Genomic DNA, 21,665 nt, shown 5'->3' on the forward strand with positions numbered 1-21,665 from the left:
GCTTAATAGAATTTCTAATTATTTTTTGCATTGGTACATTTCGCACAACACAGCGGGAGGTGTAGGTGTCCCTAGTACACCCACCCAAGGTGTGTACCCCTCATCTCTGCCCCACCAGGTCCTGAGACCGCACACTGACCTCACTTCTCAATTTATTGCATCCAGCGTCTATCCTTCCCGCTCCTCACAGCTCACATTCCAGGACTGTTGGTGCCCAAAAATAGCTGACACCTCCCCCAGAACAGACAAACAGACAGCAGATGGACCCCCTGATCCTCCCTGACACTGCCCTGTATGTGTCACTCCTGGTGCTGAGAGGACAATGCACAACTTCCATCAGAGGTGCCCAGCAGAAGGAGCAGTCAGAGGAGCCTAGAGGGACCTTCCATAGAAATAACCCCAACCATAGAAGGTTCATCAGAGGAGCCAAGAGGAACCATCCGTAGAATGAATCCCAACCATAGAAGGTTCATCAGAGGAGCCAAGAGGAACCATCCGTAGAATGAATCCCAACCATAGAAGGTTCATCAGAGGAGCCAAGAGGAACCATCCATAGAATGAATCCCAACCATAGAAGAAACATCAGAGGAGCCAAGAGGGACCATCCATAGAATGAATCCCAACCATAGAAGAAACATCAGAGGAGCCAAGAGGGACCATCCATAGAATGAATCCCAACCATAGAAGGCTCATCAGAGGAGCCAAGAGGAACCATCCGTAGAATGAATCCCAACCATAGAAGGTTCATCAGAGGAGCCAAGAGGGACCATCCATAGAATGAATCCCAACCATAGAAGAAACATCAGAGGAGCCAAGAGGGACCATCCATAGAATGAATCCCAACCATAGAAGAAACATCAGAGGAGCCAAGAGGGATCATCCATAGAGAGAACCCCAACCACAGAAGAAACATCAGAGGAGCCCCACATCAACCTCCAGAGCAGGACAGCATCAGCAAGGTATTCACCTCTCACTGAGAATAACTACCCCCATCCCCCCCAATTTGCACCTGTCCACACCAATTTCCCCCATCCACCTCCCCTGCCCACCCCACTGCTCCTCTGTCCTCCTCACTGCTCCCTGTCCCCTATTGCCCTCATCCACCCTCCTTTCCCCTCACTTTCCCCTGTCCCTCCATTGCCTCCTTTGCACATCACTAACCACTGCCCACACTCCTGGTCCCCCAATTACACCCCTGTCACCCACCACCCCCTGTCCACTCCACTATCCCTAAGTATCCCCACTTCCACTGCTGAGCACACCAGTGCCTTCTGCCTCTCTACTGAGCAACTCTAGCTCCCCCCTCCTGCTCCTCACTGGCACAAATTGCCCCCCTTTTCATACTAATCACTAATGCCCTAAATTTGTGATCACCGATTCTTTTTTTTTTCACTGACAATAATAGCGGACACTCCCCACTGACAGCAGATAGTGGCACCCCCCCCACACACTGACCGCAGCAACATTCCCCCCCCCCCCCCACACTGACCACAGCAACATTTCCCCCCCATCACACTGACCACAGATAGCGACATTTCCCCCCCCCATCACAATGACTACAGATAGCGGGTATTCCCCTCATCACACTGACCACAGATAGTGGGTATTAGGGATGAGCCGAACACCCCCCGGTTCGGTTCGCACCAGAACTTGCGAACGACCCCCGCGTTCGGTACGAACGTTAGAACCCCATTGAAGTCTATGGGACTCGAACGTTCGAATTGGAAAGTGCTAATTTTAACGGCTAATATGCAAGATAGTGTCCTAAAAAGGGTTTGGGGACCTGCCTCCTGCCTCAGGGGACATGGGTCACTGCAAAAAAAAGTTTTAAAAACTGCGTTTTGGCGGGAGCACTGATTTTAATGACGATTAAAGTGAAAAAAAAAAGTGAAATATTCCTTTAAATATGGTGCCTGGGGGGTGTCTGTAGTATGCCTGTGAAGTGCCACGTGTTTCCCGTGTTTAGAACAGTCCCTGCACAAAATGACATTAAACGGAAATAACGTCATTTAAAACTGCTTGCGGTTTTAATGTTATATCTGGTTCCTGCAATATGGATCAAAATCATTCAGAAACATGGCATGGGTAGCCCTCCCTGCCCATTACCAGCCCCTTTGGGTCTTGTACACATATTAAGGGGAACCCCGTACCCATATTAAAAAAAGGAAATGCGTGTGGCCCCCAGGCCCTATATACTCAGAACAGCAGTATACAGGCGGTGCAAACAAGACAGGGACTGTGTAGGTTTGTTGTGTTAAGTTGAATCTGTTTGTCATTTTCAACCGGTACATTTTTAAAGTGTAGCTCCAGTCAAAAAAACTATCTTTAAGCTTTTTGGAAAACATAGGGAAGGGTTATCACCCCTGTATAATTTGTTTTGTCGTCCATATTTTTTCATCTCACTTGCTGCTGTCTCCTTGCGTTTGCAAGTAGGAGATGTTTGTAAGTTGGATGTTTGAAAGTAGGGGCCTGCCCTATATTATAGCGGTATGTACTGGGTACAGAGCACGCAAACAGCACGCACTCCTAACTCTCCTAACACTACTGACTGCAAGCTCTATTATTAACCACTTGTTAGCCCAATGTTTGCATAAAGTGAAAGATGAAGTTATGCTGAGTAAATAGATATCAAACATGTCACTCTTCAAAATTGCACATGCCCGTGGAATGGCGCCAAACGTCGCTACTTAAAAAATCCCCATAGACGACGCTTTAAATTTTTTTTTACTGGTTACATGTTTTGAGTTGCAGAGGAGGTCTAGGACTAGAATTATTGCTCTCGCTCTAACATTCTCGGCGATACCTCACATGTGTGGCACATGCGAGCACATGGGGACATGGGCGCTTTAATTTTTATTTAATTTTTTTATTGTTCATTTTACTTTATTTATTTTAGTTTGACATTTTTTTCCCCAAAAATATATATATATATTTTTTCCATTTAACAATTTTCTTTTATTTAAGAAAATGGTAAACAAGACATGAATAAAACTTTACAAGAACGCAACAGACAAGCATATAATGTCATCATTACAGAAGAGAGCATAAAACTTCATTTTCAGTCAGAGTACAAGCAGAATTTGCACGTAATTTCAGAAGTACAACTGTTGTGCTGTATGTACAAGCCCTTCATTCATAAAAGACAACTCTATGGTATTTAGGGTACACCCAATGAAGTAGAGATAATCATGTGGGCTCAAAGAAGAGCCTCACCTTGAGTTGTCCCTTTCTCGCATAGGGGGGTGTTGACCGCCGGTCCCACTCACATTGGGATCCGCACTCAGCCCCCCCCATTAGGTACAACCCAACATCAAAAAAAAAAAAAAAAAATAGATGATATGGGGCTCAGAAAATTAAATTGGGAAGGGTGGGTAGGGGTGGTGATAGGGAAGGTGGAAGGAAGGATTGGGAACGTGGGGGGGGAAGGTTGAGGGGACGTAGCCTCCTGTCCCCTCCGTCTTACCACATAACAAGCTCATGCCCCTTTGTTAAGGACAAAGCAAGAAGTATATATTAAGGTCTTTAGTCGTTAACGTTTGCTATCATCGCCCCTTACGAGCTATTAGCTGTTGGAATTCCTGTGATTTACGGAATTTGTGCCAGTCTTCCCAAATTGCCGTGTATTTGGTGATTTTATCCTGAGAAGAAAATATCAGCTCCTCTATCCCTGCAATATGTTCAATGCGCGAAATCCATTCAGTCAATGTGGGGACCGACACGGACTTCCAATGAACCGGCAGGCAAAGCCTGGCCGCATTAATCATATGCATTGCACTTGATTTGAAATATTTTTTTTTCCTTATTTTTGAGTGATGAAGGAGGTATTGTGCTGGGGTAAATTCCAAGAGGAGCAGAGATACTGAAGACGTTACTTCGTGAACTTTTTGCCAATATGATTGGATCCGAGGACAGCTCCACCATATGTGTAAAAAAGTGCCTTGACCCTGGCCACATCTCCAGCATCGGTCAGTGACCGATGGTAAGAATTTGTGAAGAATCTCTGGCGTTTTGTACCACCTTGTCCTGATTTTATATCCATTCTCCTGAGTGTGGACATTTAACGAGCCTTTATGGATATAAAGGTGGATTCGTTCCCAGTTTGTATGTGAGATTTCGGTATTTAATTGCTTTTCCCAAAAATCATGTTCAGGTTTTAGAATACTCTGTGCTTCTTGAAACATGGAAGCATAAAGTACTGATATAACGTGCCTCTGGGGGGAGAGCTCCATACACATTGTTTCAAACGTCGTCGGAGATTTTGTGAAACTTCCCTTGGCTCCTGAACTAGTTAAGTAATGTTTGAGTTGGAGATAAGGCCATAGGGGAAAAGATTTAGTGGGCGACTGCGCTGCCATTTCTATTTGGTTAAGGAGTCTACCTCTCGAGAAGAAATGCCTGGCTTGCATCTCCTCATGTGGCCATTCCCGAGAGAGAAACCCCCCTTCCACCCCTGGGGAGAAGGCAGGGTTTCCTCTGAGAGGGGTGAGGGCGCAGTTTATGTTTGAGACTGCATGTACTTTGCACACCCGATCAAATACCTCCAGGGTCGCTTTACCTAGAGGATGAGAACGCACAGCGGTCGGTCTATGTGTATTGGCTAGCCACGGAATCACCTTAAGGTCAGAGTCGACCATTAGGTGCTCCAGGCGCACCCAGCCCTTACATTTGATGTGAACTCTCCAGTCCACAATTCGGGCTAACTGCGTAGCCCAGTGATACCTCTGTAAATCCGGTAGCCCGATGCCACCTTCGGACTTGGGTAGTACCAGTTTAGCCCACTGAATTCTCGTCCCTTTAGTTCCCCACAGAAAGGTTCTACAGAGTTTTTTATATGTCGCAAAAAAGGAAAATGGTAAGCCGATTGGAATTGTCTGCATTTTGTATAAGATACGCGGGAGCACCGTCATCTTTAAGATCGCCACACGTCCAAACCAGGAGATACCAGGCACATCCCATTTAATTAAGTCCAAACTCAACTTCCTGAGTTCAGGCAGAAAGTTTAGGTTGTAGAGGTCTTCCCATTTACTTGGTAATTGAATACCCAGATAAGTGATAGCGTCAGTTTTCCAAGCAAATGGGAAGTTCTTCTGGCAATGAGTGACAACGTCAGGTGGAAGGGTAATATTTAGAGCAAACGATTTTGAAAAGTTGATCTTTAAATTGGAAATAGATCGGAATTGTGTCAGTATGTGCATTAAATTCGGTAGGGTCGTTAAGGGAGAAGAGAGGAAGAGCAGGACGTCATCTGCAAACGCCGCCACTTTAAATTCCCTGTTATTAATCTTAATACCTTTTTTTTTTTTTTTTTTTTTTTTTTTTTTTTTTTTTTCATTATTGTAACAATTTATTGCCTTAAACATACCCTCTTCATAGCAAGTAACAAGGTATTTTATTGCAACATTATATTTAAACAGATGTAGATAATACCAGTGTCATTAACCCTAATTTAATAGTGAAATACATTAGTTATTTGGTCTGCCCGGTGCTGCTTTTATTTATTGTTTGCTGTAATGGTTGAGAGCTACAGGTGTTAGAAAAGCAATTGATCTAATCCTTCTCCCATATGGAAAGGATTATTTGATTGTAACTTCCTGGCTGCTTAGAATGGATGCAGTGGAAGGAACCCGGGCGTAATGTCGCCTTGTCCCGTACTGGAGCAAACAATCTTTTTTTTTTTTTTTTTTTTTTTTTTTTTTAGTTTTCAAAAAGCTTTATTGAAAATAAGAAATGAAGTACAGAGTAGGGCATGAAAGAAAACAAAATAATTAATTAGAGGAATACATACACAAGGGATTAGAGACATATCTCAGATAAGCTACAACAGCAATATACCGAAGTGCCAAGGGGCACAATATTTATAGAGGTGCTTATAGTTAAAGGTACATACCAGGTCCCCAATCCAGTTCCCTCTGTGCAAAGGGAGCTGAAGAGGGGAAGAGGGGGGAGGAAGAAGCGAGGAGAGGTAGAAGGAAGCAGGAAAGGTGAGTGGCAGCAAAGAAGTATGGTTAGAATAAGGTTAGTAAACATTGTTGTCTATCAGCGTGTCAATCACATCACAGTGGTTTCAGGTTATTCTAGAAGGGTGCAATTCGGTAAGGATACTGCAGAATGAAAGTTAGCACCGGTGAGGGAGAGTACAATTAAATCAGGTACAGGATTTAGCTCTAGGATCAGAGAGCCAGGGCTTCCAGTAGGTATGAAATTTACTCAGGGACATTTGCGATTTTGCAAACAGGTGTTCCATCAGCAGGTGTTCATTTAAGATAATAATGACATTGCTGATAGTGGGAACAACGGGTTGCTTCCATTGGCGGGCTACAGCTAGCCGAGCTGCTATAAGAATTTGTGTAACAATAGGTTGGAAGGATGGAGGCCAGGTCAAGATGTCAAGACCAAATAAGGCCATCTGCGGGGTGATGACACGCGACAAACCAGTTAAACCAGTAATAAAGTTGGTGACATCCGTCCAAAACACTTTGATGAAGGGACATCCCCACCAAATATGAAGTAAATGTCCGTCTGTATTACAATTTCTCCAACATTTGCTGGAGTGGGTAGGGAAAATGCGAGCGAGTTTTACAGGTGTATGATACCAATTGTAGAGGATCTTAAGGACAGTTTCTCGGTGGGATATATTCCTTGAATATTTGGTTATTAGGTGAATTGCTCGATACCAATCTGCTAATGGAAGATGAAAGTTTAATTTGGTCTCCCAATGGGAGATAGCCGGAGGGTTGGCGGGTTGAGACTGCTGGGTCAGGAGGGTATAAAAGCAGGAGATGCCTCGGATTTTGTTGGAGGGCGAGGAAAGAAGCTGTATGATGGACTTGGTTGAGATGCAACTGGACGTTGGTATGGAGGTGAGAATGTGGCGTACTCTCAGGTAAATGTAGAAGTCTTTGTGAGGGAGAGAGAATCTGCTTATTAGTTGTTGAAAGGAGAGGAGCTGGGAGGCCTGAAACAGGTCTCCTATAGTCCGAATACCATGCTGTATCCATCTTTGTAAAGGTAAATCCGGAGAGAGGAAGGAGATCGCTGCGAAGGGTAGCTGGAGAAGAGCATGGTGGTGGATTCCTCCTGCGGTTTGTAGCAGGGATTTCCAATTGGTCAGAGTTGCGTTCACAGTGGGTAGAGAGGATTTATCGGGGTGGTAGCCCAACCAAACAGCAGCTAGAAGATGTGAAGGCTCTTGTATAAGATCCGTTGCTTCAATGAGAGTCCAAGGTAGTAGTGAAGACATATTCCAGAGCCTCCTGGATTGATCGAGCAATGTTGCTTTATAGTACAGTTTAAGGTTAGGCACTCCCATGCCAGCAGTCTTTGTCGGTGTGTAGAGCGAGGAGGCTTTAACCCGTGGTTTGTGACCCGACCATATGAATTTGTTAATCAGTCGTTGTAAACTAGCTATGTCGGATTGAAGCATCGGTATCGGCAAAGTTCGGAACATATAAAGAATATGTGGTAATAGGAACATTTTAGTAAGAGCTATTCTACCTATCCATGAGGTCTGTACCTGTAGGAGCGAAGTAGAAAGGTTTTGTAGCTTCTGGGTGAGCCCAGCTAGGTTAGTACGCAATAGTAGAGAGGTAGAGGAGGTCAGCTGAATACCCAAGTAAGTCAGAGAGGAGTTGGTAGCCCAGGAAAACGGGGATATCGAGGAGATATTGAGTTTGAGCTGCGGGGATAGAGATATCCCTAGCATGGCAGATTTAGAGTGGTTTAGTTTATAAAGGGAAATAAGACTGAATTGTTGTAAAAGATCGCAGAGCGGGGGCAGAGAGCATAGGGGATCAGTGAGCCAAATGATAATGTCGTCGGCGTATAGCCCAATTTTGTGTGCAGTGGAACCTATCTGAAGACCGGCTATGCTCGGGTGTGTTCTGATAGCTTGTGCTAGTGGTTCAATGACCATCGCGAAAATGAGTGGGGAGAGGGGGCAGCCCTGACGAGTCCCATTTGTGATGGGGAATGGGGAAGACAATAGTCCCGATGTTAAAACTCTTGCACTTGGGGAGGAGTATAGGCCTAAAATGGCTTGCTTGAAGGATCCATGAATGCCGAATTTTTGTAGGACAAGGTCTAGATAGAGCCAGCTAACCCGATCGAATGCCTTCTCTGCATCAAGAGAGATCAGCAGAGAAGGCACTCGACGGTGCTCCGCCCAATGTATCATGTCTATGAACCTGCGGGTGCCATCGGAAGCTTGTCGTAGGGGAATAAAGCCCACCTGATCAGGGTGAATCAGGTTGGGGATAAATGATGCTAGACGGGAGGCTAATAATTTGGCATATAGTTTCGTGTCCGTGTTCAGGAGTGAGATGGGGCGATAATTTGCTGGATCATGGGAGGGTTTACCGGGCTTGTGGATGGTAGTTATAGTTGCTTCTAGTGATTCCGATGGGATCTGTCCGGTGGATAGGAAGCCATTGAAGGCATTACAGAGGTGGGATGAGATCTGATCCCTATAAGTTTTGTAGTATTCATTAATGAAACCATCTGGACCAGGGGCTTTATGCAAAGGAAGCTCGTTGATCGCTTTAAGAATTTCCAGTTGAGAAAATGGTTTGGCCAGATCGTCAAGTTGGGAGGGGGTTATCGTGGGAAGTTGTAAGGGGGCAAGGAATGTCTGGATCAATTGTGCTGAGGGCTGCGGAGTAGAAGTAGATTGAGAGAGGTTGTACAGTTTGGAGTAAAAGGTTCCGAATTCATTCGCAATGTCTTTGGGATTGGACAGTTTTTGGCCCTGCTGATTCAGTAGGAATGGGATTTTAGTTTGAGCTGCTTTTTTCTTGTACTGTTGTGCTAAATGTTTCCCCGCTCTGTTGCCTTGAGAGTACCAGGTTAAGCGAAGCCGTCTGAGATAGAAGTCGTGACTTCTTTGAAGGAGCGAACATAGTTCATTCCGCATAGAGCTAAGTGTACCTGCATTAACCGTGGTAGGATGTTGTTTGTTTAATTTTTCAAGAGTCTGGATGCGTTGCAGTAGGGCATTGATCGCAAGTGATCTTTTTTTCTTTTCCTGGGCTCCCAACTTAAGAAAAATACCCCGAATGACCGCTTTGTGCGCGTTCCAAAGAGTGGCTGGATTGGAAACAGAGCCTTCATTAGAGGTAAAGTAAGAGGTTATTTCGGACCCAATCTGCTCCTTGATCTCTTTTACATTTAGTAATGCTGCGTTCAGACGCCAAATCGTGTGTCTAGAGGCAGGAGGCGACAGGGAAATGGAAATAGAGACTGGCGCATGGTCCGACCATGTGATAAGACCAATAGTTGCTTTGTCAATTTTTTGCAGCAGGATCTTAGAGACCAGGAACAGATCAATCCGAGAATAAGATCTCTGCGTGTGGGAATAGAAGGAGTAGTCCCTCTCCGTACCATGCAGACATCGCCAAGGGTCATAAAGATCTTCTTGGGAAACAAAGGTGGACAGCGCCATGGAGGATTTACGTTTTGGATTGGAGGAGTCCATGTGGTGATCTAAGATTTCATTGAAATCTCCACAGAGTACAATTTCATCTTTTGGGTAAGGTTGAAGCTTGAGGAGCAGTGTTTTAAGGAAAGCTTTCTGGTGAGTATTAGGTGCGTATACGTTAACAACAACCATTGGTTGGTCGTTGAATGTAGCCGACAGAATGATAAATCTGCCACCAGGATCCACTTCTACGTGCTTCAGGACAAAGGCCACCGAAGAGCGAATTGCAATCATCACCCCCCTTGTTTTAGTTTCAGCGCGGGCATGGAAATAATGGGGGAATAATCTGTGAGTGCACTTGGGGGAATTAGTCTCTGAGAAGTGGGTCTCCTGTACGCATAGGATATCCACTTTCTGATTTAGGGCTTCACGCCATAGGAGAGACCTTTTAAAGGGGCTATTGAGGCCCTTAGCATTAAGAGATACAATCGTGAGCGACATTGCAGAGGTGAGGCAAGGTTATATAGCGATGGTCTGCACAATATCAGAGGGGGACTGTCTCGAGAAACAAGGAGAAAATGGGAAGCCAAAGGTAATAGAAGGGAGAAAGGAAATAGGCGGGGGAGGGGCGAGTAGAGAGGGGGGGGGGGAAATAAACGTTGCACAGCTTAGTGTAATATACAGTAACAAATAGGCAGTGAGCTGAATCAGAGCGGGCAAAACGGGCCCGATCTGCGCCAGCAAAGTTAAAGCTATGAAAGCAAAGCAGTAATACAATGGCGTATCTTATGTAAGAGAATCAGGTAGAACTGCAAAATATGCCAAAAAAATAGAAACCAAGAATGTGCTTAGCACATCAACAATTGTGGAGCGTGGAAGGGACAAACATCTACTTCCACTCCTCCACACCATGACAAAAACTGTAAAACTTATTGTGAGGAAAAAACCATCTAAAAGAGTAAGAACATAAACACATAACAGAATGCTGCATGTTACAAGCAAGCATTTGCAGTTAGGCCGGAACGTGGGACTCCCTCAGATTAGCTATCTTTGAGGATGGCCGTACAGGTGAAGTGTGGGGAGGTGCCTGAGTTATCAGGCCCCAGTTGAGAAGCTGCTTGAGGCCCTCCTTAGGCGATAACATAGCAACTTGTTGATTGCGGTGAGAGACAATAAGCTTCACAGGGTATCCCCATTTGTAGGGAATTTTTTGTTCATTGAGAACAGAGGTGACTGAGGAGAAGGCCCTGCGGGCTTGGGAAGTAGTCGCCGAAATGTCATTGAATAGAGACACTCCATGGAAGGGGTCTGGAAGCGAGCGCAGGGCCCTTGCTGCTCTCATGATCTCCTCCTTGACATGAAAAAAATGTACCCTGGCCAGGATGTCTCTAGGGACAGAGTCTGGGAGGTGCTGCGGCTTGTGGATCCTGTGTGCTCTGTCTATAAGCATATCTTGTGTCGTCAGCGTAGGCACTAGTTTGCGGAACATTTGATGTAAATAAGGCACAATTTCTGATGCTGCAAGCGACTCAGATACCCCCCTGACTTTAATATTGTTTCTCCTCGAGCGGTCCTCAAGGTCCGCGATTTTAAGACGGAGCTGGGTGACCATGGCAGCTTGCTCATCCTGTATATTCACCATACAATTGTGAGCTTCAGTGGCTTCTGACAGATGTTGTTCTATGCGGTCAGTGCGGTGCTCTAGTGAGGTGACTTTTTCTTGCATATGGTTAAGAGAGATTTTTAAGTCTCTGTGCAGCTCAGTCTGTAAAGACAGCAGCATTGCTTTAAGTGAGTGTTCAGAGGCTGGATTGTCTGAGGTGGGGTACTCAGCAAGGGATTGTGCAGCTGGATTCTCAGAGCCTGTGGTACTACATGTCCCAGCGCCATGCTGCTTCTTATGAGGAGGCTGTTTGTCAGGGGAGAGTGAGGGAAACTCTGCTAGTCTCTTACCTCTGTCCCCAGGGGAGATGGAGTGCTCTGTGGTCTGATCCATCCCTTCATCCAGGGCCTGGAACGCTGGAGGCGCTTCCGCAGGGCAGCTATGAGGTCGCCTCAGGTTTCCTGGGTCCCGGTCGGCGCCATTTTGGGAGTCCTGCTGCGAAGGCCGCATGTAAAAATCGAGGAGTCTGCGGGGTCCCTTGAGCTTGCCCTTCTTCTTGGACATACTCCGGAGACTTTCCGGTAGTCGTCTGATCGAACAGCAATCCGTTCGGGCAGCGGGAGACGGCAGTATTCGCTGTAGTATGGTGTGGAGGAGCGGAGCCGAACGATCAAGCGGCCATCTCACTCAGCGGCCAGGCCACGCCCCCTTAATACCTTTTACGTCCGGGTTTGCTCGAATGGATCTCAAAAAGGGTTCAAGTGTAAGTATGTAAAGTAAGGGGGACAGCGGGCAGCCCTGTCCGGTGCCATTCTGGATGGAGAACCAAAAATATATTTTTGATCACTTTTATTCCTATTACAAGAAATGTAAACATCCCTTGTAATAGGAATATGGGGTGACAGGTCCTCTTTACAGTGAAATCTGGGGGGTCAATATGACCCCACATCTCACCTCTAGGCTGGGAAGCCTGAAATAAAAAATAAAAAAAGATTCTGGCTTTGATCGTACTGGCGAGTTGGTAGAAGCACCGGAGGGCGGTGAGGGGTGGGGGGCGTCTATGGCTGGGTATTTCAGGGTATCACCGAGTATGGCTGGGTATCTCTGAGTATGGCTGGGTATGGCAATTTATGGCAGGGTATTACAGAGTATTGGCGGGGTATTGGCGGGGTACTACAGAGTAATAGCAGGGTACTGCAGAGTATTGGGGGGTACTACAGAGTAATGGCAGGGTACTGCAGAGTAATGGCGGGTACTGCAGAGTAATGGCGGGTACTGCAGAGTAATGGCGGGTACTGCAGAGTATTGGGGGGTACTGCAGAGTAATGGGGGTTACTGCAGAGTAATGGGGGGTACTGCAGAGTAATGGCAGGGTACTGCAGAGTATTGGGGGGTACTGCAGAGTAATGGGGGTTACTGCAGAGTAATGGCAGGGTACTGCACTGCAGAGTAATGGCAGGGTACTGCAGAGTATTGGGGGTACTGCAGAGTAATGGCGGGTATTGCAGAGTAATGGCGGGTACTGCAGAGTATTGGGGGGTACTGCAGAGTAATGGGGGTTACTGCAGAGTAATGGGGGGTACTGCAGAGTAATGGCAGGGTACTGCACTGCAGAGTAATGGCAGGGTACTGCACTGCAGAGTAATGGCGGGGTACTGCAGAGTAATGGCAGGGTACTGCAGAGTATGCACTGGTATTGCAGAGTATTGGCAGGGAATTGAGGGGTTAAATTCGGTGAGCAGCGATGTGGGCACTGCAGATGCAGCCCACATCGCTGCTGACACCGATCTCTTTCCCCTCCGCTGTACCGATCGGTACAGAGAGGGGAGGGAGGAACAGGCGTCATAACATGACGCCGGTTTGTTTCCAAGTGATCACTCCGTCATTTGACGGAGCAATCACGTGGTAAACGGCCGCTATGAGCGGCCGTTTACCGTGATGCGACCTGGCGGTCACGGATGCTCTCGAGTGCGCACACCTCGGGGCACGCGAGAGCAGAATTCTGGGAGGCCGTTAATTAACGGCCTCTCAGAGTTAAACAACCCCCCTGAAGCCGTTAATCGGCAATGGGCAGTTGTTAAGTGGTTAAAGCTAGACCACTAGCTATATAGGTGAGGTGAATATAGTGGTGTATACTGCAGTCAGGGCACAGACAACAACCACTACACAGCAGCAAGATAGGAAATCAGCCAAAAACGATTGGCGTGTACTGTGTTGAAGGTACACAGAACACCCACTGCTTCAGATGCTAAGTAACACACTACACGAGGCCGCCTCAAAGGCGGCCTTATATAGTGTGGGGCGTGCACTACACAGCCTGAGCTATGATTGGCCACAGGCAGGATGCCTGTGGCCAATCATGGCTCTCCTCGCTGCCGGCGCTGCGATTGGCCAAGCATGCGGGGTCACAGTGCATGCTTGGCCAATCATGGGGCAGCAATGCACTGCGCCACCGCAGTGCATTGTGGTCCGCGCGCGCGTCACTCGAATTTTGACGCGAACGGCCCAAACGTTCAGAATTCGCCGAACGGCCGAACAGCCAATGTTCGAGTCGAACGTACGTTCGACTCGAACACGAAGCTCATCCCTAGTGGGTATTTCCCCCATCACACTGACCACAGATAGCGGGTATTTCCGCCATCCCACTGACCACAGATAGCGGCATTCCCCCCCATAACACTGACCACAGATAGCGGGCATTTCCCCCATCACACTGACTACAGATAGCGACATTCCCCCCCATCACACTGACCACAGATAGTGGCATTCCCCCCCATCACACTGACCACAGATAGCGGGCATTTCCCCCATCACACTGACTACAGATAGCGACATTCCCCCCCCATCACACTGACCAGAGATAGCAACATTCCCCCCCATCACACTGACCACAGATAGCGGGCATTTCCCCATCACACTGACTACAGATAGCGACATTCCCCCCCATCACACTGACCACAGATAGCAGGCATTTCCCCCATCACTGACCACAGATAGCGGCATTCCCCCCCACACTGACCACAGAGAGCGGCATTCCCCCCCATAACACTGACCACAGATAACGGCATTCCCCCCCATAACACTGACCACAGATAGCGGGCATTTCCCCCATCACACTGACTACAGATAGCAGCATTCCCCCCCATCACACTGACCACAGATAGTGGCATTCCCCCCATCACACTGACCACAGATAGCGGGCATTTCCCCCATCACACTGACTACAGATAGCGACATTCCCCCCCATCACACTGACCACAGATAGTGGCATTCCCCCCCACACTGACCACAGATAGCGGCATTCCCCCCCATAACACTGACCACAGATAGCGGGCATTTCCCCCATCACACTGACCACAGGTAGTGGCATTCCCCCCCATAACACTGACCACAGATAGCGGCATTCCCCCCCACACTGACCACAGATAGCGGCATTCCCCCCCATCACACTGACCACAGATAGCGGGCATTTCCCCCTTCACACTGACTACAGATAGCGACATTCCCCCCATCACACTGACCACAGATAGTGGCATTCCCCCCCACACTGACCACAGATAGTGGCATTCCCCCCCACACTGACCACAGATAGTGGCATTCCCCCCCACACTGACCACAGATAGCGGCATTCCCCCCATAACACTGACCACAGATAGCGGGCATTTCCCCCATCACACTGACTACAGATAGCAGCATTCCCCCCCATAACACTGACCACAGATAGCGGGCATTTCCCCCATCACACTGACTACAGATAGCGACATTCCCCCCCATCACACTGACCACAGATAGTGGCATTCCCCCCCATCACACTGACCACAGATAGCAGGCATTTCCCCCATCACACTGACTACAGATAGCGACATTCCCCCCATCACACTGACTACAGATTGCGGGCATTTCCCCCATCACACTGACTACAGATAGCGACATTCCCCCCCATCACACTGACCACAGATAGCGGGCATTTCCCCCATCACACTGACCACAGATAGCGGCATTCCCCCCACACTGACCACAGATAGCGGCATTCCCCCCCATAACACTGACCACAGATAGCGGCATTCCCCCCCCATCACACTGACCACAGATAGCGGGCATTTCCCCATCACACTGACTACAGATAGCGACATTCCCCCCCATCACACTGACCACAGATAGTGGCATTCCCCCCCACACTGACCACAGATAGTGGCATTCCCCCCCACACTGACCACAGATAGCGGCATTCCCCCCATAACACTGACCACAGATAGCGGGCATTTCCCCCATCACACTGACTACAGATAGCAGCATTCCCCCCCATCACACTGACTACAGATTGCGGGCATTTCCCCCCATCACACTGACCACAGATAGCGGGCATTTCCCCCATCACACTGACCACAGATAGTGGCATTCCCCCCCATCACACTGACCACAGATAGCAGGCATTTCCCCCATCACACTGACTACAGATAGCGACATTCCCCCCATCACACTGACTACAGATTGCGGGCATTTCCCCCCATCACACTGACCACAGATAGCGGGCATTTCCCCCATCACACTGACCACAGATAGCGGGCATTTCCCCCATCACACTGACTACAGATAGCGACATTCCCCCCCATCACACTGACCACAGATAGCGGGCATTTCCCCCATCACACTGACCACAGATAGCGGCATTCCCCCCACACTGACCACAGATAGCGGCATTCCCCCCCATAACACTGACCACAGATAGCGGCATTCCCCCCCATCACACTGACCACAGATAGCGGGCATTTCCCCATCACACTGACTACAGATAGCGACATTCCCCCCCATCACACTGACCACAGATAACGGGCATTTCCCCCATCACACTGACCACAGATAGTGGCATTCCCCCCCATCACACTGACCACAGATAGCGGGCATTTCCCCCATCACACTGACTACAGATAGCGACATTCCCCCCATCACACTGACCACAGATAGTGGCATTCCCCCCCACACTGACCACAGATAGTGGCATTCCCCCCCCACACTGACCACAGATAGCGGCATTCCCCCCTATAACACTGACCACAGATAGCGGGCATTTCCCCATCACACTGACTACAGATAGCAGCATTCCCCCCCATAACACTGACCACAGATAGCGGCATTCCCCCCATAACACTGACCACAGATAGCGGGCATTTCCCCCATCACACTGACTACAGATAGCAGCATTCCCCCCCCCCCATCACACTGACCACAGATAGTGGCATTCCCCCCCATCACACTGACCACAGATAGCGGGCATTTCCCCCATCACACTGACTACAGATAGCGACATTCCCCCCATCACACTGACCACAGATAGTGGCATTCCCCCCCACACTGACCACAGATAGTGGCACCCCCCCACACTGACCACAGATAGCGGGCATTCCCCCCTATAACACTGACCACAGATAGCGGGCATTTCCCCCATCACACTGACTACAGATAGCAGCATTCCCCCCCATAACACTGACCACAGATAGCGGCATTCCCCCCCCATAACACTGACCACAGATAGCGGCATTCCCCCCCATAACACTGACTACAGATAGCGGGCATTTCCCCCATCACACTGACTACAGATAGCAGCATTCCCCCCATCACACTGACCACAGATAGCGGCATCCCCCCCCATAACACTGACCACAGATAGCGGCATTCCCCCCCACACTGACCACAGATAGCGGCATTCCCCCCCATAACACTGACCACAGATAGCGGGCATTTCCCCCATCACACTGACTACAGATAGCGACATTCCCCCCATCACACTGACCACAGATAGTGGCATTCCCCCCCACACTGACCACAGATAGTGGCACCCCCCCCCCACACTGACCACAGATAGCGGCATTCCCCCCTATAACACTGACCACAGATAGCGGGCATTTCCCCCATCACACTGACTACAGATAGCAGCATTCCCCCCCATAACACTGACCACAGATAGCGGCATTCCCCCCCATAACACTGACCACAGATAGCGGCATTCCCCCCCATAACACTGACTACAGATAGCGGCATTCCCCCCCATAACACTGACCACAGATAGCGGCATTCCCCCCCCATAACACTGACCACAGATAGCGGCATTCCCCCCCATAACACTGACTACAGATAGCGGGCATTTCCCCCATCACACTGACTACAGATAGCAGCATTCCCCCCATCACACTGACCACAGATAGCGGCATCCCCCCCCACACTGACCACAGATAGTGGCATTCCCCCCTATAACACTGACCACAGATAGCGGGCATTTCCCCCATCACACTGACTACAGATAGCAGCATTCCCCCCCATAACACTGACCACAGATAGTGGCATTCCCCCCCCATAACACTGACCACAGATAGCGGCATTCCCCCCCATAACACTGACTACAGATAGCGGCATTCCCCCCCATAACACTGACCACAGATAGCGGCATTCCCCCCCCATAACACTGACCACAGATAGCGGCATTCCCCCCCATAACACTGACCACAGATAGCGGCATTCCCCCCCCATAACACTGACCACAGATAGCGGCATTCCCCCCCCATAACACTGACCACAGATAGCGGCATTCCCCCCCATAACACTGACTACAGATAGCGGGCATTTCCCCCATCACACTGACTACAGATAGCAGCATTCCCCCCATCACACTGACCACAGATAGCGGCATCCCCCCCATAACACTGACCACAGATAGCAGCATTCCCCCCCACACTGACCACAGATAGCGGCATTCCCCCCCATAACACTGACCACAGATAGCGGTCATTTCCCCCATCACACTGACCACAGATAGTGGCATTCCCCCCCATCACACTGACCACAGATAGCGACATTCCCCCCATCACACTGACCACAGATAGTGGCATTCCCCCCCACACTGACCACAGATAGTGGCATTTCCCCCATCACACTGACCACAGATAGTGGCATTTCCCCCATCACACTGACCACAGATAGCGACATTCCCCCCATCACACTGACCACAGATAGTGGCATTCCCCCCCACACTGACCACAGATAGTGGCATTCCCCCCCCACACTGACCACAGATAGCGACATTCCCCCCCATCACACTGACCACAGATAGCGGGCATTCCCCCCATAACACTGACGACAGATAGCAGCATTTCCCCCATCCCACTGACCACAGATAGCGGCATTCCCCCCCATAACACTGACGACAGATAGCGGCATTCCCCCCATCACACTGACCACAGATAGTGGCATTCCCCCCCATCACACTGACCACAGATAGCGACATTCCCCCCATCACACTGACCACAGATAGTGGCATTCCCCCCCACACTGACCACAGATAGTGGCATTTCCCCCATCACACTGACCACAGATAGTGGCATTTCCCCCATCACACTGACCACAGATAGCGACATTCCCCCCATCACACTGACCACAGATAGTGGCATTCCCCCCCACACTGACCACAGATAGTGGCATTCCCCCCCCACACTGACCACAGATAGCGACATTCCCCCCCATCACACTGACCACAGATAGCGGGCATTCCCCCCATAACACTGACGACAGATAGCAGCATTTCCCCCATCCCACTGACCACAGATAGCGGCATTCCCCCCCATAACACTGACGACAGATAGCGGCATTCCCCCCATCACACTGACCACAGATAGCGGCATTTCCCCACATAACACTGACCACAGATAGCGGGCATTTCCCCCCATCACACTGACCACAGATAGCGGGCATTTCCCCCCACACTGACCACAGATAGCGGCAATTCCTCAATCACACTGACCACAGATAGCAGCATTCCCCCCCACACTGACCACAGATAGCGACATCCCCCCCCCCATAACACTGACCACAGATAGCGGGTATTTCCCCCATCACACTGACCACAAATAGCACCATTTCCCCCATCACACTGACTACAGATAGCGGGCATTCCCCCATAACACTGACCACAGATAACGGGCATTTTCCCCCCATCAGACTGACCACAGATAGCGGGCATCCCCCCATCATTTGCCTGTATTTTGTCAGCCAGTTAGATATGTGTTGAGTCTCCCTCTAGTGGTGGTCAGAGGTATTGTACATTGTGGCGAGTCTATCACAGCTGGTATTACTGGCTAACATAATCTCCCTCTCCTTCCCTCCTCCACCATACAAGATCATTGCCCCATTTGCTAGTCATCCTGACATTTTGTTGCTAACAATGTAATAATGGGGTGTGTTCTGTTATCAGCTCCTATCCGTGTCCAGACTGGGAACTTGGGGGCTTGTGCCAATGTTCAAGCTGATTTTTATAGATGTGCAATGGAGGGCAATACCCCAACCAACCTCGTCCCCGTACCCTCTGTACTTCCTTCCATGACAACAGATAGCGGGCATTTTATCATCATGTTCTTTCTATAAAAATAATAAATGTCATACTTACCTCCCCTGTGCGGTGGGTTTTGCACAGAGCAGCCCCAATCCTCCTCTTTTTGGGTCCCTCGACGGTGCTCCTGGCCCCTCCCTCCTGCTCAGCGCCCCCCACAAAAAGCAGCTTGCTATGGGGACACCTAAGCCAAGCCGCTGCTCCCTGTATCCATTCAGACACAGAGCCGGGGTTTGGCCACACCCCCTCTCTATCCTCATTGGCTCTATGACAATGGAGCCTGCTGTGTGTCTCAGCCAATCAGCAGGGAGAGTCCCAGACAGCTGAGTCTCTCATGCAACATCTCCGGATAGAGAGGGGGCTCAGGTAAGTGTTAGGGGGGCTGCTGCACATAGAAGGCTTTTTATCTTAATGCATAGAATGCACCTTCTACCTTTACAACCACTTTACATTATGCTGACCTCTCTACTCTATATATTGTGTTGTACATTACAATAGTGCCGACCCCTCTACTCTATATATTGTGTTGTACGTTACAATAGTGCCGACCCCTCTACTCTATATATTGTGTTGTACATTACAATAGTGCTGACCCCGCTACTCTATATATTGTGTTGTACATTACAAGTGTTTAATAGTCTCTATTATAATGAAGGTCTTCTGTAAGGTGGGGTCAGACAAGGTTTCGGCTGTATTCTGTGTTATTCTCTCACAATGGTTCTTTGTCGGTGAGACTCTCCATTGTAGAACATTCATTGAGGAGGATTTCGGGGGGACAAGGAAGGTTTCTATTGGTTAAAGTTTTTGTGATTCAGAATTGCCCACCATGTGACATCTCCTAAGGCCTCATACACAAGGAGAGTTTCTCCCCTGTGTCTGAGGAGCCGCCATTTTCCTGTAGACAGAAGACGGGTGAATTGTTCCCGGCATTGTTCCGGCATCCTGTAAGGCTGAAAGGTGCTGCGGCTGGACGGTGTACTGATTGGCTCTAACACTTGGGGGAGGGGCGTATACACCCAGGAAGTTCTGTGTTCTGGGCATTCATCTCCGGGAAGGTTTCCGCCTCCTCTGGTAGCAGCACTCCGCACTCGGGTCATCTGGCACTCCTGAACACCTAAATATGAGCACAGCGCAGCGCTCAGCCCGTCCAGACGCAGCACATTTCAGACTTTTCACAGGCTGTGGGGCCTAAAGTCATTTCTATCAGTAAATGCAGATTTTATCATGTTTACAAAAAAAATACAAATATTGGTGAAAGTATCTCTCCGCCTGCAATGGATCGCCGGACACACCGGAGAAAAGGCACCCCTGGAAATGTTGGTGAAACGTTGACATCTGCGGCTTCACCACTACGGGGGGCAATTGTCTTCATTCACACACAGCTGATTGCATTAAACCCCCACAAACATTATATATTCTCTGAAAGCCGAGACCCTGTAGAATAAAACGGCGGTAGCGGCAATTTTTATGTAGAAGGACATTTGCTTATCGTTTATCAATTGGATATTTTCATGAAAAAAAAAATCCAATAAAATGAATTTCGGTGCACACAAACGCGGGATACCATTGCTGTCTACATACCCGGGCGGGCCCCGTGTGGAGGTTTGTATTGGCCTGTGTGCACAGGGGGCGGAGCTGCTTTCATTTTTTAATATTATTTAATTTTTTTTAATGAAAATTAGATTTTTATATATTTTTGTCATTTAATTGTTTTGCTCTTACAAGGGAGGTAACGAGCCTTCTATGTGATAGTATTAGGCAGGGGACAGGTCCTATTTATGAAGACATCAGGGGACTATTAGAACCCCAATGTCTCCCCCCCCCCCCTCCCCCTCCACTGCTGCTAATAAAGCACAGATCATGTTTGATTAACTGCTAACCCAGCGACAGCATCCACCAATCACAGCCCACGCATGCTTAAAGCGCATTCATCTATTTCCCGCAATCTTTCTCATTACACGCAGGATCCGGGAATAAGAGCATCAGGGGTCCGGTGCTCAGGATTTTTATGGAAATAAATTAAATGAAAATGCAAATTTTTTTTTTTTAATACAAATGAAATAGAGAGAGAGGCGGTACCTGGGGGCGCCCTCGTTTAATGCGGTTGCCATCCTTGTGCTCTACGGTCTGTCCTCGTCAGGATGTCTTCCCGGTTGGTTCCTCCAGTCCCATGTACTTGTCATCTCCATCACAGGGGGCGTCCTCCTAAAGATGGGCCTCAGTTTTAGAGGTGGAATATGTCATTTCTTGGGAACATCCCTGTGCTGCTGTTG

The 21,665-nt window shown here is 48.8% G+C and overlaps 1 protein-coding gene across 1 annotated transcript in view; it reads left to right on the forward strand.

The window, feature by feature from the left end:
- Window positions 1-257: 257 nt before the first annotated feature.
- The window catches only part of LOC143956796 (uncharacterized), a 37,154-nt gene continuing 15,746 nt past the window's right edge, over window positions 258-21,665 (forward strand). Inside the window, 1 exon segment of the mRNA XM_077466970.1 lies at window positions 258-959. The gene's annotated coding sequence lies outside the window, so the exon portion shown is untranslated.

Source organism: Lithobates pipiens, unplaced genomic scaffold (assembly GCF_037356315.1).
Source record: "Lithobates pipiens isolate NorthernLeopardFrog02 unplaced genomic scaffold, aLitPip1_a1.2 Scaffold_41, whole genome shotgun sequence".
Lineage (NCBI taxonomy): Eukaryota > Metazoa > Chordata > Amphibia > Anura > Ranidae > Lithobates > Lithobates pipiens.